The sequence below is a fragment of the Pristiophorus japonicus genome, chromosome 19 (genome assembly GCF_044704955.1).
Source record: "Pristiophorus japonicus isolate sPriJap1 chromosome 19, sPriJap1.hap1, whole genome shotgun sequence".
Classification (NCBI taxonomy): Eukaryota; Metazoa; Chordata; class Chondrichthyes; family Pristiophoridae; genus Pristiophorus; species Pristiophorus japonicus.
Window position 1 is genome coordinate 31789917 of NC_091995.1, and position 17603 is coordinate 31807519.

Below are 17603 nucleotides of genomic sequence, written 5' to 3' on the forward strand. Positions count from 1 at the left end.
CCGGGATAGCTTCCTTGAACAGTACATTGTGGAACCAACCAGGGAGCAGGCTATCTTAGATCTGGTACTGAGTAATGAGACAGGATTTGTAAGCGATCTGGGAGAAAAGAATCCTCTTGGAATGAGTGACCATTACATGGTTAAATTTCAAATTCATTTGGATGGTGAGAAAGTTGGATCTCTAACCAGTGTTCCAAGTTTAAATAAAGGAGACTACAAAGGTATGAAGGCAGAGTTGGCTAAAGTGGACTGGCAAAGTAGATTAAAAAGTGAGACGATTGAGGGACAGCGGCAGACATTTAAGAAGATTATTATAACTCTCAACAAAAATATATCCCAATGAGAAGGAAAGGCTGTAAGAAAAGGAATAACCATGGCTAACTGAGGAAATCAGGTATGGTATCAAATCGAAAACAAAGGCATACAATGTGCTAAGACTAGTGGGAGACCAGAGGATTGGGAAACTTTTAAAAGCCAGCAAAAAACAACTAAAAAAATATTAACGAGAGGGAAGATAGATTATGAAAATAAACTAGCACAAAATATAAAAACAGATAGAAAGAGTTTCTACAGGTAATTAAAAAGGAAAAAAGTGGCTAAAGTAAATGTTGGTCCCCTAGAGGATGAGACTGGGGAATTAATAATGGGGAACAGGGAAATGGAAGAGACTTTAAACAAATATTTTGCATTGTTCTTCACAGTAGAAGACACTAAAAATATCTCAGTCGGGTAAATCAAGGGGCCATAGGGAGGGAGGAACTTAACACAATCACTATCACTAAAGAAGTAGTGCTCCGTAAAATAATGGGACTAAAGGCGGACAAGTCCCCTGGACCTGATGGCTTGCATCCTAGGGTCCTAAAACAAGTGCCTGCAGAGATAGTGGAAGAATTGGCTGTAATCTACCAATATTCCCTGGGTTCTGGGAAAGTCCCAGCGGATTGCAAAACCGCAAATGTAACACCCTATTTTAAAAAGGAAGCAGACAGAAAGCAGGAAACTATACACCGCTTCGCCTAACATCTGTCTTTGGGAACACGCTGGAGTCCAATATTAAGGAAGCAGTAGCGGGACATTTGGAAAAGCATAATTCAATCAAGCGTGCTTTATGAAAGGGAAATCATGTTTGACAAATTTGCTAGAGTTCGTCATGGATGTAACGAGCAGGGTGGGTAAGGGGCAACCAGTGGATGTCCAGAAGGGATTCAATAAGGTGCCACATAAAAGGTTACTGCACAAGATAAAAGTTCAGAGGGTTGAGGGTCATATATTAGCATGGATTGAGAATTGGCTAACTAACAGAAAACAGAGAGTCTGGAAAAACGTGTCATTTTCAGGTTGGCAAACAGTAACTCGTGTGGTGCCGCTGGGATCAGTGCTGGGGCCTCAACTATTTACAATCTATATTAATGACTTGGATGAAGGGGCCGAATGTAATATAGCCAAATTTGCTGATGATACAAAGATGGGTGGGAAAGCAAATTGTGAGGAGGACACAAAACATTTGCAAAGAGATATAGACAGGCTAAGTGAGTGGGCAAACATTTGGCAGATGGAGTATAAGGTGGGAAAATGTGAGGTTATCCAGTTTGGCTGAAATAATACAAAAGCAGATTAGAATTTGAATGGAGGAAAATTGCAAAGTGCTGCAGTACAGAGGGATCCTTGTTGTAGAATTTACCAATATCTCGCAAAGATTCCAGGTACCTTTCTCCTACAGAGGAGAAGAATCCCTTTCTGGGCTTTTAAAATGAGTTTAAAGGGGCAGACGAAGCCTACGGGGGATAAAAGGGGATGCATTCATGGAGACCCCCCCCCCCCTCAGTGTTTGGACTCATAGGAAAGGGAATTCAAAATGGACCTAAATTACAGAAGCTTGAGATCCCATAAACATCTATGGGAAGGAGCATATCAATTTTAAGATTCTACAACATTTTGGCTGCAAAAAAAAAAAGAGTTACCAAATACAGGAGGTGGGGTCAAATTCATGTACTAAAGACCCCAGACTGTCTGGGGGGAACTATTCACCCTCTAAGAGATAATCGAATTACCCAATCAAGCACAACGGAAATCATGGTCAAGAAACTGGACAATTCTAAAACAATGCAAAACCACTGATAGCACACTCTCACACCCTAATCGAGTTACTGCTGACAAAGGAGACATTTGAAAATCAGTGGACAGTCCAGTTTAAACAGAGCCCAAGAGATTTGATGGGAGATAACGGAGCCTTTTTTTGGAATATATCTATCCCCCAGTTTTTTTTACAAGCAAAGACCAGCAAGGAGCAGCACGCAGACTAGCAGAACACAGAAACTAGCAGAAGACAGGAGAGAAGCAGAGCACACAGACTGGAACACAGACACAGACACAAGCAGCCGGAGCTGGGGAGTGAAGAAATGGAGCAGTGAAGGAAACTACTAGAACTCATCAAGAACTGACCGAGCACGAGGCCCACGAAATGGAAGGTTGTCAGCAACCAAATTGACAACCCGGGCTACTACAACCAGCGAAACGACCAACCAAAACCAACTCAGCAAAAACCAAAGAATCGACATTTATTTCCACTCTACAATCTACTTCGGAACGACCAACGGGTGAGAAATTACCAAAAAGGACTAACTAAAACTATTCCTAACCAAAGAAAGTGGGTATTTACCCCATACATCCAAAACGCAACTTAGCGCATCAACGGACGCACCCCAACCGAAGACTACGCAGTCCGAAGTCCTCTCCTCCGACCGGGGTACGGCTCGCCGAGAAGGCCAAGTGCAGCGAACCCCGAAACTGTGATTCACCGGCAACTGTCAAAAGGGATTGGTGAGCATAGCCCCTGAACCCCCCAGAGCTATAACTTCGTTAGTTAGGGGAATTTGGAGGAGGGAGGCTGGGATAACTTGTGTAAATGTATCTGCATTCGCCTTTTTACCCCATTTAGAGTTTAAGCTGTATTCCTTTCCCCACAGACTGTAATTGGACAATTTATTCAATGTGTTGTACCCCTCAGTGTGTATTGGTCTGTGTGTGTTATTAAAGGTGTGCCTTTTACTTCTTTTTAAACACAATAAAGCCATACCTGCTTCCTACCTTGAAACCGATTGTCTGTCCAAGTCTGTCACAGTCCCTTCATAATTCCAGTGTCTCGAACCAAGGGTGTGGGAGCGATTCGGAACCGCTCATATAAGGTCAGAAGGGAAAGCTGACCCCCTGCAAACCACCCCTTACATAATGGCGACACAGATGGGACACTGGTACAAGGGACGTGATAAGAGAGAGACTGGTTTCAGGAAACGAAGCAAAATGGAAGAGGGGATTTCCTCGTATGTGTTTAAGAGGGTAAATGTGGCTAAGGAGTGGGTACTCGATCTATTGTATGCTGAGCGTCCAGAAGGTGCTGCAGCTCAATGGACCGAGAGCAAGGACCATAAAAGGTCGATAGAGAAGGCCATTTGGCTAATTTGCCTTCAGCAACAGATCCGGCTTCTAGATGAGGAGAATGAGAAATTAAAGGGAGTATTGAGACAGGCAGAAGAGAGGTCCAGCGCAAGGGCCACAGTCGGGGAAAGGCTGTGGACAGAGGTGGGACAGTTAAAAGAAAGTAGAGAGCTCACAAAAGAAAGGTACAAAACCCAACTGGACCTTTTACAGTGTCAGATTATTGAAGCCAAGAATAGCGAACGGGCATTGCGGGAAGAGAATTCCTGCCTCGCCAAGCAAGTTAAAGAGTACAGGGAGAGGGTGAGAGACATTCAGGTAGCCTATAAGGTAGCCAGTACCAGGGAATTTTAGGCAGGAGACCACGGCCCCTGCCAGCAGCAGATCCAAAGCTTGAACCTTGCTCTATCCCGGGCTAAAGGCATGGTGTGTCTGATAAACCCGGGTTTAGCCCAGGAACACCTGGTTGGGCAAGGAGAAACCCCTCAGTCACCGCCTGCAGCTCCCAAGAATGGCCCGGGACAGCAGGGGTGTTAGCCAGAGTGCAGGGCAGGCAAGGATTGCAAACTACCGACACCGGCAGCCCCGAGTTTTAGCTCGGCTTGGCAGCAGGGGGAAGAGGGCGAGCCAATACAAGAAGGGCCGGAACCAGGGCCAATGCACCCGGTCCGGCAGCAGACGTTTGGCCCGCCTGATGCCAATGGGGCAGCAGGACCCCTAGAAAGCAACTTCGTAGCCCCCCACGACACCCAAAAACTGAGGGCTATGATAGGCCACCTAAGTAAGCTCACCCAACAGGGGGATCCCTCGGTACACTTCCTGGAAGTGGAACACACAGGGGATGATTCAGAGCAGGCTAAGCTGTTGCTTTTCTCGCTAGACACCAAGCTGTGCCATTCCCTCTCTGCAGACAACAGAAAGGGGCGAAACACGTACGCTACGGTTAAGGAGGAGGTTCTAGAGGCCATGGGTATGAACGACGGGAGTCCTTTCTCCCGAGTGGAGAAGACAGTGCAGCTCTATGGGGAGACTCCACAGGCTTTCGCCGACAGGTTGTGGCCGGTCTACGAAAGGGCCTGTAGTGGGGTTCTTGACCGGGCCCACCTGAACCCTAACAAGCTGGCTCACTGGCTCCGCAGCCTGGTGGCAAACAGCTTACCTGGAGTAAAGGCAAAAGTCGAGGTCTGGTTCAATCCAAGAGATCCCAGAACCACCGAGGAGACAGTGGTCAGGCAGTTGACCCTGGCTTACCGGAACAGTAGAGGGACAGAGGAGCCTTCCTCTAAAGGGAGGGTCCATGAGATTAAACCCAGCCAAGGCAAGAGAGAGTGGCATCAGGAAGGTGGGAACCCTACCACAAAGGGGGCGAGTGTTTTGGGTGTGGGAAAAGTGGGCACTGGAGGAAGGATTATTGGAACCCCTGGAAAGAGACTAAGGGAAAGGCCACTTCAGCCTCAGCCCATAAGGCCGGGGCAGGAACACCCGACACATATGAGACACTCGTAGCCGCCCTACAGACACTCATAAACGGACAGGGAGCAGTAGCTATCGCAACCGGTCCAGTAGCCGGTACGGTAAAACCCTCTGCTCCAACCCATCCAGATGCATGACTAGAGCCAGCGCAACCTGTGTACCTGTGTTCCCTAGAGTACGATGCCTGGAAGAGACCGTGCATTACGATGGAGGTGGAGAAAGTGAAAGGGACCTACATGCTAGATACCGGTGCTTCCAGCACCCTTGTATATGCAGATAACCCAGTTACCTCACTCACCTCTATCGAACGGGGTCCCATACAGTCTAGTGGGGTTCACAGGCAATGAGCAAACTGGTTCATTTTCCATCCCGCTCACCATTCAGTTAGGGACACTCAAAACCAAATGGAAGTGTGTCCTGATGAAATGGGAGCAGAAGGGAAAAGGGATCCTGGAAGCTGATTTTATCATTGGCCACCAGATCCTAGTGGATCTCAGGAACCACTGTCTATGGGGAGCCATAGTGACTGACAGGGAAGGTGAGGTGGCGGTGATCCCAGAAAAAGGGGCCAAGGGAACATTATGTACCGTGAAGCCAAAGGAGGGTTATGACTTGGAATTACTGGTCAGTAACACCCCAGTGGAGTACCAGGCATATGTCCGGGCACATCTTACAGCATTTGCCACCCACAAACATGACTGTGGTAGGGTAACGGGGGTGGAAGTTAGTATAGTAGGGGACCCCATGACCCGACCACAAATTCAATATAACTTCCCCAGGGAGGCAGAGGCAGACCTGACAACGGCGCTGGGATCACTGGTAGAGCAAGGGGTGTTAAGATCGATAGCAACCCATGTGAACTCTCCACTGTGGCCGGTTAAGAAATCGGACAACTCATGGAGGGCCACCGTGGACTATCGAGTACTAAATAAGAATATCCCTGCCTGTGCACCCACTGTAGCAGCCGTAGCGGATCTCATAGGGAGTATTCCAGCATCTGCGACCACTTTCACGGTGCTGGATATTTCAAATGGGTTCTGGTCCATTCCTTTAAAACGGGAGGACCAGTACAAGTTCGCCTTTACCTTTAAGGGCCAACAATACACGTGGAACTGTCTTCCCCAAGGCTTCCACAATAGTCCCAGCATTTTTCCTGAATGGCGAACTGTTTAAAGGGCTTTAGCAGACCCCAGCAGTTGGTGCAGTATGTGGATGACCTGCTTCTGTTCACCGATCAGGGGGAGGAGCATGGCCCACTGCTGGCTGAGCTGCTGAAGCTGCTAAAAGAAGAAGGGTTTAAAGTAAACCTCAAGAAGGCACAGATCGGCCAGAAGGAAGTCAAATTCCTGGGGCTGACTGTGCGCGCTGGGGAAAGGGCCATAGACAAGGCTAGAAGGGAGGCAGTACAGGAGTTACCAGCCCCCAACACAGTGACAGGGGTAAGATCCTTTCTAGGACTCACCGGGTACTGCAGAGACTTTATTGAGGATTATGCAGCCACCGCAGCCCCTCTGCTCAGGCTCTTACACAAGGGTGTAGAGTGGGACTGCGATGAGGGTTGCGAGGCAGCATTTAATTAGCTCAAGAAGGACTTGCAGACCGCGCCAGCCTTAGGAGCGATAGATGTAGGAAAGGAGTTTTTCCTGGAGGTGGCAGCCAGCGGGGACAGTTTGAGCTCAGTGCTGCTTCAAGAGCGGCACGGCCAGCTGAGACCGGTGGTTTACTCCTCCAGGATCCTCACAGATGTGGAGAAGGGGTACTCCAACATGTGAGAGACACCTCCTAGCCACACATTGGGCAGTGAAAAGATCCTTGATCTTCACGGGAGGGTCTCCTCTAACACTCCTAACCCACCATACACCTACTCAGATGCTCCTCGATGGGAAGATTAAGGATGGGACGGTGAGCAGTGCCCGCATTGTTCGCTGGACCCTGCTCCTCTCCCAGATGGACCTCAGAGTAGAAGGCCCCCGCGAGCCAAGGCTCGCAGCCAACCTAATCTATCAAGGGAAAGCCCACAGGTGCTCCATAGAAGGGGTATGGGAGGTAAACATTGGCCTTCGGGCGGGGTTACACCCTACAGGCCGGGACATCTACGTGGACATCTACGGTATCTGCTGGCGAACGACTCACTGGGTGCGGAGTCTATGACCCAAGGGCAGTTATTGCCCTGGCAATCAAGCTCCCCAGCACCATGAGCGCCCAGCATGCTGAATTTCCGCCGTAATGTACGTGGTGACCCATCCCGAGGAATTCCCTACCCCGTACACGATTTGCTCGGACAGTATGTTCACCTGCAATTCATGTACGGAGTACCTGGCTATCTGGTCCCGTCGCGGATACACGTCCGCTGACGGGAGACCCCTGGCAATCAAGCCCCTGCTGGAGAAAATCATGACAGCGGTGGGGGAAGAAGGAAAGGTCTACATACATAAGGTGAAGGCCCATTCAAAAACCGAACCCCGTGCAGAGGGAAACCAACAGGCTGACAAACTGGCCAAAGAAGGTGCCCGTACGGGAAAGTTCTGGGACCCCAATGACACCGGCCGCATAGCAGCGGTCAAGAATAAGAACAGGGCAGCAGAGAGTACAGGGATAGCTTTGGCCCCGGTCTTAAAAACAGTTCAGGCACAGGACCCAGCCCTGAAAGCTGACCTGAACGCGCTAGCTAGAGGAGAGAGAGTAGAAGGTCCGTACGGCACAGCAGCCATTACCATTAAGGAAGGCATGCTGTTTAAAGAGGGACAATGGGTCGTGCCACAGCAGCACCAGAGGGAATTCCTAAAACTGGCCCATGAGTGTCCAGGAGCGGGACACCCCGGGCCTGAGACCACCTGGCAACGGGTGGAACAGGCAGGATGGTGGCCGGGACTCAGGGAGGACGTCCGCGAGTTCTGTGCGAACTGCCTGGTGTGTGCTGCGAACAACCCTGACCCCCAGAAAAGGAAGGTGCCCCTAGGACACGTCAGGAGGGTAGAGGGACCATGGCAGTCAATCCAAATTGACTACATCGGGCCCCTACCCACCGCCCAGGGAGGCTACAAATACTGCCTAGTCCCCCTGGTGGACGTGTTCTCAAAATGGGTTGAAGCCTTCCCCTGCCGAACAGCCACCGCATTCGGGACAGCTAAGATTCTAGTAAGGGAAGTGTTCTCCCGGTGGGGACTCCCACAGTATGTGGAGTCGGACCAGGGGAGCCATTTCACCGGGCAGGTAATGCAGGCAACCCGTAAGGTGCTCGGCATTGAGGGGAAATGGCACGTTGTCCACAATCCACAGTCATCGGGTATTGTGGAACATTTAAACCGCACCATTAAAGAAAGGCTGCGGAAGGAAATGGGAGACTCACCCCAAAAGTGGGTGGAAGTCTTACCATTGGTCCTAATGGGGATCCGAGCTAGCCAGTCAAAGAGCACCGGGTATTCCCCACACGAGCTCATGACTGGCCGGATCATGCGGACCCCCACCCATATCCTAGCCCCGGTGCTCACAGAAGGTCAGCTCAGAGAGGTGAACCGGGACCGGTTTGTCAGGAACCTGTTTGAACACCTCAAACAGATTCACTGGCAGGCTGCTAGTAACATGGGCAGACAGCATCAGAGTAACCGATTGCTACTAGAACCCAGCAAACACCACGAATGGGAGACAGGGGACCAGGTCATGGTGAGGAACTATGCTCAGGTCGGGGTTTTTGAAGCATTATATATGGGGCCATACAGCATTGTGGACAAGGCAAGCCCGATGGTCTATGCCATAAAGCTGCCCCGCCGTACTAAGTGGTTCCACATCAACCAGTGCAAGCTGGACAACCCAGGGTCAGCCAACCACAGAGGGCAGCCGGGAGGGGTGAACCATCCTCAGGACAGGGACACTCCGTTGGCCGCCCCCGACGGTGGAGGGCCCACAGGGAATGTGGCAGGCTCAGAAACCGTGCCTATAGGGGTGGTGAATTGCAGTACTGGAGAGGCTATCTCACCCATCGTTTGGGATTCGGACGCACCCCCAGTAACCCAAGCCCTGAGAAGGACCCTCCGTACGCCACAGCCAAAGATACCATGGTCACCGGTATCTGAACCTCAGCGATTCTACCCTAGGAGAAGGGCAGCTCTACAGGAAAGGCCGAAGGTCAGAAGTACAGAGGCCGCTCAGAGTAGGGACCACCAGCCAGCCGCCTCCAGCGGTGAGGGTCTCACAGGAGCAGTAGCAACGAGCTGTCCCAAACACAAGGGTCTCCAGCTCACCGGCTGCGGGGAAACCCTAGATCCAGGCAGCTATCAGGCCGCACAAGGCATGGGCCTGACAGGGACTAACCAGGCCACCCGGAGACGGGTGGCGGTTGTACATAGCTCTAATTTTAGTTTAAGGATATTTTTAGGTTTAGTTTAGAATTGAGGGTAATATTGCAGTAATGTTTAGGTGATTATTTTGAGTTTGTCTTCTGTGTCAGCCAGCCTGAGAGCAGTTCTCAAGGGCAGGATCCAGACATTACCAGGAGACCAATTGATGTTGTTTAATTTTAATCTAGGTTTTTTTTCCTTCTGTGATGTGGTTGTATGTTGCCTATATGCTGGTGAATATAATGTAACTGAAATGAAATGTAACTGTGCTGAAATGCAATTGTAGTGATTGAACCCCCTCCAAGCTGGGAGGGTATAAATGTAAAAAGTTTGTACCTGTAAAAGGAAAAGTGTGCATCTATGGTGATGTTGCATAAGTGTAATGCATTTTGGGTATTAGTTTAGCTAATTTATGGGGAAGGTTATCTCTTGGGAGTCAGGAACTTTGCTCACCTCGAAGAATTATACCATAACTGATATGGTATCACAGGGGGGAATGTAGAATTTACCAATATCTCGCAAAGATTCCAGGTACCTTTCCCCTACAGAGGAGAAGAATCCCTTTCTGGGCTTTTAAAATGAGTTTAAAGGGGCAGACGAAGCCTACGGGGATAAAAGGGGATGCATTCATGGAGACCCCCCCCCCACACCAGTGTTTGGACTCATAGGAAAGGGAATTCAAAATGGACCTAAATTACAGAAGCTTGAGATCCCCTAAACATCTATGGGAAGGAGCATATCAATTTTAAGATTCTACACCATTTTGGCTGCAAAAAAAAAAAAGAGTTACCAAATACAGGAGGTGGGGCCAAATTTGTGTATTAAAGACCCCAGACTGTCTGGGGGGAACTATTCACCCTCTAAGAAATAATCGAATTACCCAATCAAGCACAATGGAAATCATGGTCAAGAAACTGGACAATTCTAAAACAATGCAAAACCACTGATAGCACACTCTCACACCCTAATCGAGTTACTGCTGACAAAGGAGACATTTGAAAATCAGTGGACAGTACAGTTTAAACAGAGCCCAAGAGATTTGATGGGAGATAACGGAGCCTTTTTTTGGAATATATCTATCCCCCAGTTTTTTACAAGCAAAGACCAGCAAGGAGCAGCACGCAGACTAGCAGAACACAGAAACTAGCAGAAGACAGGAGAGAAGCAGAGCACACAGACTGGAACACAGACACAGACACAAGCAGCTGGAGCTGGGGAGTGAAGAAATGGAGCAGTGAAGGAAACCACTCGAACTCATCAAGAACTGACCGAGCACGAGGCCCACAAAATGGAAGGTTGTCAGCAACCAAATTGACAAACCCGGGCTACTACAACCAGCAAAACGACCAACCAAAACCAACTCAGCAAAAACCAAAGAATCGACATTTATTTCCACTCTACAATCTACTTCGGAATGACCAACGGGTGAGAAATTACCAAAAAGGACTAACTAAAACTATTCCTAACCAAAGGAAGTGGGTATTTACCCCATACATCCAAAACGCAACTTAGCGCATCAACGGATGCGCCCCAACCGAAGACTACGCAGTCCGAAGTCCTCTTCTCCGTCCGGGGTACGGAGGCCAAGTGCAGCGAACCCCGAAACTGTGATTCACCGGCAACTGTCAAAAGGGATTGGTGAGCATAGCCCCTGAACCCCCCAGAGCTATAACTTCGTTAGTTAGGGGAATTGGGAGGAGGGAGGCTGGGATAACTTGTGTAAATGTATCTGCATTCGCCTTTTTACCCCATTTAGAGTTTAAGCTGTATTCCTTTCTCTGTATATCACCTTCTCCCTACTGTTATCCATGTGACTAATGATGTTTGATACATTGGATGACACTGGAGACTTTTTGTCGTTGGATGGTAGGGCACGTACAGCCTATGGAGTTGGGGGCCATAAAATGGAAATTAAAAGGACAACACCGGTACTTATAGGGCTGGGTCCACATGAACTAACCACGCCGGTCTGGATAGGCCCAGTAGATCAACCCCTTTTGGAAATGAATGTTCTAATCCAAATAGATTCATCGTTGCATTTCGAGGATGGTCGGGTGACATGGTCAATTAGAACTTTGAAGAAAGAAGAATTGAAGGAACACCCGATATGGGCTAATAAGAACGATTGTGGCCTACTCCAGATGGAGCCTGCATCATTTACCGGGACCAAGCCTCCATGCACTAAACAGTATCCCATCAGTCCAACTGCCATCGTGGGAATCTTAACGGTTATTCAGCAATTGGAGAAACAGGGGGTGCTTATTAAACCGCATAGCTCCTCCAATAGCCCCATGTGGCCGGTACAGGAATCTAATGAGACTTGGCGTTTGACTGTCGATTATAGGAAAGCTAACCAGTGTATTGATCAAAAAGCTCTTTTGGTCGCAGATCCCTCCACCATTTTTAATGCCCTCAAACCGGAACATAAATATTTCTCGGTTATAGATATGGCCAACGGATTTTGGTCAGTGCCTCTGGCAGCGGAGGTTCGACAGTGGTTTGCTTTCACGGTCCAAGGACAACAGTATACTTGGACCCGGTTACCACAGGGTTTCCACAACAGCCCTACGGTATTCCACATGGCTTTACAAAGCCATTTGCGAGAATTGCCTCCCCTGACATCCACAGTCATCCAATATGTAGACGATATCCTACTAGCGTCAAACACAGAAGACCAGCATGAACAAGATTTACGAGCTTTGCTGGACCACCTTTGGCTGAAAGGACATAAAGCCAGCATCGACAAAGCACAAATATCCCAAGAAGAGGTTGTATACCTGGAACAAAAGATTTCACAAGGAAAGAGAGAACTTACCCAGGATAGAACTGCAGCCAATCGGGCTGTTAAAAAACCCACCACTATTCAGGAACTAAGGTCTTTTTTGGGATTGTGTAACTTTAACAGAAATTGGATTGACTCCTTCACACAGCTTGCTCAGCCATTGAATGATATTTTAAAGGGGAAACATGCCTCTAAAGAAGCCATCACCCTCACTAAGGAACAGCAAGAGACCTTCCTGAGTTTGAAAAAGGCTTTGTGTTCGGCACCGGCTCTGGGAATCCCTGACAGTGGTAAGCCATTTACCCTCTTTGTCCATGAGAAAAAAGGATATATGACAGCTATACTGACACAAGAACATGAGGATTGGCAAAGACCTATTGGCTATTATTCAGCAAAACTGGATGCGGTAGCCCTCGGATGGGGAAGTTGCCTAAGGGCTATGGAAGCTACATGTCGAGCGGTAATGATCACTGCGGGTCTAGTCCTCGACCAAAAGCTGATTGTCAAGTGTCCCCACACCATACATGCTTTGCTGTCTATGAATAGAATGTCTCAGGTGACGGCAGCTAGATGGACCCGCTGACTGCAGTTTTGGAAGCTCCTAATCTCCATATCGTCCGGGCCAGCCCAGTTAATCCCGCAACTATGCTCCCGATGTCAGAATCGAGGGGGGAGAATATGAAGAGTATGACTGCGTGGTGATTTTAAAAGAAACAGAAGAAGCAGTCTTAGCAGCAGAGGAGCCTCTGCACAACCCAGACCTCATCCTGTTTACAGATGGTTCCTCCTTTGTTGACAATGGTACCAGAAAAGCAGGATGGGCAGTTACAAACTTATGAGGTAGTGGCAAAAGGATGTTTACCCTCAGGAACATCAGCACAACAGGCCGAGTTACGGGCCGTGTCAGAAGCATGTCGAATAGCAGAAAGACAGACAGCTAATGTCTGCACAGATTCGCATTATGCTTTTGGAGTCGCTCACGACTTTGGTCTGTTATGGCGGAAAAGAGGATTCCTCACTGCTGCTGGTACACCGATCCGAAATGGAAAAGAAGTCCGAGACTTACCGGAGGCCATACAATTACCTCAGGAAGTGTCCATCCTGAAGTGTAAAGCCCATACCAAGGAAAATACCACAGAAGCACAGGGAAATGCCCTAGCCGACCAGGCAGCTAAAGATGTCGCCTCACAGGGCGCTCCTCCAGAAGAACCAACACAGATGTGCAGATTGAAAGCACTCAGGACTCTGACACGGGACCTTCAAACAATGCAAGGCGAGTGCTCCAGAGAGGAAAAATGGACATGGATTGAGGCAGGAATTAAGCTATGTGAAGATGGTGTCTGGAGACAAAGAATTACCGATAAGCCAGTCGCGCCACAAGCGCTTATGCCTTTTTTAGCCCAACAGATCCACTCGTGGGGACACTTGGCCTCACAACAGATGATGGCACTGTTCCAGAAAAGCTGGTGGGGTCGGGTATTTAAAAAACATGCCCAACTGGTAACAGACTGCTGTGTGGTCTGCCAGAAAAATAATTCTGGACCCATCACGGTAATGCCCCAACTGAGGCCCCCTGCCCCTGTCGGACCATTCCAGCATCTGCAGGTTGATTATATATCTCTTCCTTCATGCCAAGGATACACTACCATTCTTGTCATGGTCGACAGATTCTCTAGATGGGTAGAAGCTGTCCCAACTAAAAGAGCCACAGCCAATCACACTGCAAAGGTCTTGTGTAAGGATTACATTCCCCGATGGGGAGTCCCAAGTAGCATTGACTCAGATCAGGGAACAAACTTCACAGGTGCTGTCTGCCAAGAAGTCTGTAGGTAACTGAACATTACGTGGGATTTACACTGTCCTTATCATCCACAATCATCAGGACAAGTAGAATGAATGAATCGATCTCTGAAACAACGGCTTGCCAAATATCAACAAGAAGAAACACCATGGCCCCAGGCACTACCAATAGTGCTATGTAGCATTAGGGCAACCCCGAACAGAACTACAGGTCTAAGCCCATTTGAAATTATAACAGGAAGACCCATGTCGCTGCCAGGAACTATCGATTTACGGAAAGCTGATGTTCATTGAATGAGTGACACTTTGTTATCATGCTGTCAGAATTTAACCAATGCTATTAGTTCTGTTTGCCGACAGGTATCGGCAGCTTGGGGTAATCCACCCGAAGGAGGACACGACATCATCCCGGGAGTCTGGGTGTATGTGAAAAAGTTGCATAAAGAACCTTTGGGTGCCAAGTGGGAGGGACCTTATCAAGTGTTATTGACCACCCAGGCAGTTGTTAAAGTCCAAGGAAAGAAAGCCTGGATCTACGCTTCACACGTTAAATGAGCACCCGTAACTGAAGCTGAAATCTAATAACGACAATTACTTTTTGCGAAAATGTATAAATTTACTGTATTATTGATTGTAGGTATTCTAGGCATAGGCCTACTTCTTACTAGCCGACCCTCTGCACCAAAGGGAAATAGTAGGGTAGCAAGGGAATTACATGTAAATACCTTTTTATATATGTCATACATTTATGCCAAACAAGGTAACATTTCTAGTTGTTGGGTGTGTGCACATATTCCTATTCACACAAAGGGAGGGATTCCCTTGAGGCCAGTTCCCTTGAATATCTCGGAAATGGCTGAGCGGATAATTAATCAAAACAAAACAGGCAATGCGTTTCAGGATACGGAAAACTGAGCACGTAAATGGAAGTCAGCAGGTTACAATCTGACTACCTTTGAAGGGGGATACCAACCATGCTACAATAATTCCAAACAGCCCCCATTTTTTGTTATCACTAATACAACGGGAATAGGAAGACCGGGGGAATCGGTCTGTCTGATTAGAAACATCAAAGGAGGACAAAATATGGGATATAGTAACTTCTCCCGGAATTATAATATAATCAAGCCACGGAACCGTCCAAACAGGGCCAATGTGGGAATTCTTAACGTAACGGGGATTCTGAATAAAACAGATGGAAAAGCCTGGACAGGCCCCGGAGTGTTGCTGACAAAGAAACAGCTAACATTCATTGCCTATAATGGCACCTATTGGTGTCGGGCCACAAGGCCTACCCTTGGTTCCCCAGAATTGGACGGGATCCTGCTATTTCGCCTACATTGTGCCTTATATGTATCATATAAAGTCACTGTCGGAACATTTACACCGTCCAAAGAGAGCCATCATAGAGACAGAGAGGTTCTTTGCCATTCTGATCCCCAGGTATGGGACCGCCAGACTTGCAAGGGAATCCATTAACAATGCATCCGTTGTGGAATGGGTAGCCAATGATACCTCAGAGGCCCTAGTTAAAATCAATGCAGAAATGGTAGCAACAGAAGCCCTACAGAATAGACTGCCCTTGATTACATCCTGGCTGAAAAGGGAGGTACTTGCACCCTACTCGGAACTGAGTGTTGCACATATACCCCAGATAGCTCCGAAGAAATTACCCACTTAGAGGAGCATATCCAAAAGGAGGAAGAAAAACTTAAGCAACCCCCATCATTCACTTTGTGGAGTGGAGCCACTGAATAGGAACTCAATAGGAACTTCATTGGTGGAAGGTTTAATTCTATTTGTTGTAATTATTTTACTTTTATATTGTTTGTTTATGTTGATTAAATGTTGTTGCGACCAGGCGGCTGTAGCTGCTGTCCCGCAGGTGAGACACCTTGCAGGAAGGTCCCAGCAGACCGTCTGTACATGGCACAGGGGTATGTTATGCTTAAGGAAAGGTTGTTTACTGGTTAAATTAAGATATTGATTTCGATTAAATTGGAATAAGGTTAATTAACCTACTAAAACCAGACTTCCATTGTGGCCACGATGGAACTCGGGTTGGTGTAAATTTGTAGAGGAAGCTACTAGTCTGGACATGTGGTGAAACACATCAACAGAGGCTCTAGAATTATTGTTCCCAGCCTTTTTCTTTAAGGGCACATGTTTGGCCTGCGCCTTCCGGATCTCCTTCTTGAATGCCTCCCACTGTTCCGACACTGATTTACCCACAAGTAGCTGTTTCCAGTCCACTGTTCCCAAATCACTCCTTTACCTAGCAAATTTAGCTTTTTCCCAATTCAGGACTTTTATTCCGGGCCTATCCTTGACCTTATCCATAACCAACTTGAATTTGACTGAATGGTGGTCACTGGCACCCAAGAGCTCTCCCACTAATACCATTTTCATTCCCCAAAACTAAATCCAAGACAGCGCCCTCTCATGTTGGTCTAGCTACATACTGACTAAAAGAGTTCTCTTGAAAGAATTTCAAGAAATCCGCACACTCTTTACCCGTCACACTATATTTGTCCCAATCAATATTTGGATAGTTTAAATCCCCTACTATTGCTACCCTATTGTTTTTGGACTTCATAGCAATTTGCCTACATATTTGCTCCTCTCTCTCCCTCCCACTGTTTGGGGGTCTATAATACATGCCCAGCAGTGTGATCGCTCCTTTTTTATTTTTCAATTAGACCCTTATGGCCTCAGTTGATGATCCCTGTAAATATCATCCTTCCTCACCTCTGTAATGGTTTCTTTAATCAGTACCACGGCGCCCCTCCCCCTCTTTTATCCCCCCTCTCGATCTTGTCTAAAAGTCCTGTAGCCAGGAATATTGATCTACCAAATCTGCCCCTCTTTCAGCCATGCTTCTGTAATGGCTATAATGGCATACTCCCCTATGTGTACCTGTGCTCTTAGCTCATCCTCCTTGTTCGCTATACTCCTCACATTAAAGTATATAAAGTTGCTGGAGTTGGAGCGGGAACTGGTGCAGACATGACGATTTCAACTTAAATGTTCATAAAAACTGTAAAGGAAACTGAGAAAAGAATTTAGAACTATTTATTCAACCAAAATGTATTAATTACACTTTTATTCAATTCAAATAAAGTATATGCTGGAGAAGCAGCCCTGCTTAGACTCCAGTTATTAGATGCAGTGTTGGTATTATTCGTAGCAACTATTCATAAAGTGGCTAATCAGCATCATCAGTGATGTCACATTGATCACCAATGATGTCACGCCGATCACCAATGATGCCACGCTGATCATTGATGGCATCACGCTGATCATCGATGACATCACACTGATCATCGCTGACATCACACTGATCATTGATGAAATCACATTGATACAACAACAACAACAACTTGGTTTTATAAAGTGTCTTTAATGTAGTAGAACGTCCCAAGGCATTTCACGGGAGTGTTATACAACAAACATTTGACACCAAGCCACTGAAGAAATTAGGGCAGGTGACCAAAAGCTTTTTCAGATAGGTAGGTTTTAAGAAGCGTCTTAAAGGAGGAAAGAGAGGTAGAGAGGTGGAGCGGTTTGGAAAGGGAGTTCCTAAGCTTAAGGCCTCGGCAGCTGAAGGCACGGCCACCGATAGTTGAGCGATTATATTCAGGGATGCACAAGAGGGCAGAATTTGAGGAGCGCAGATATCTCAGGGGTTTGAGGGGTTGAAAGAGATGACAGAGATAGGGAGGGGCGAGGCCATGGAGGGATTTGAAAACAAGGATGAGAATTTTGAAATCAAAGCG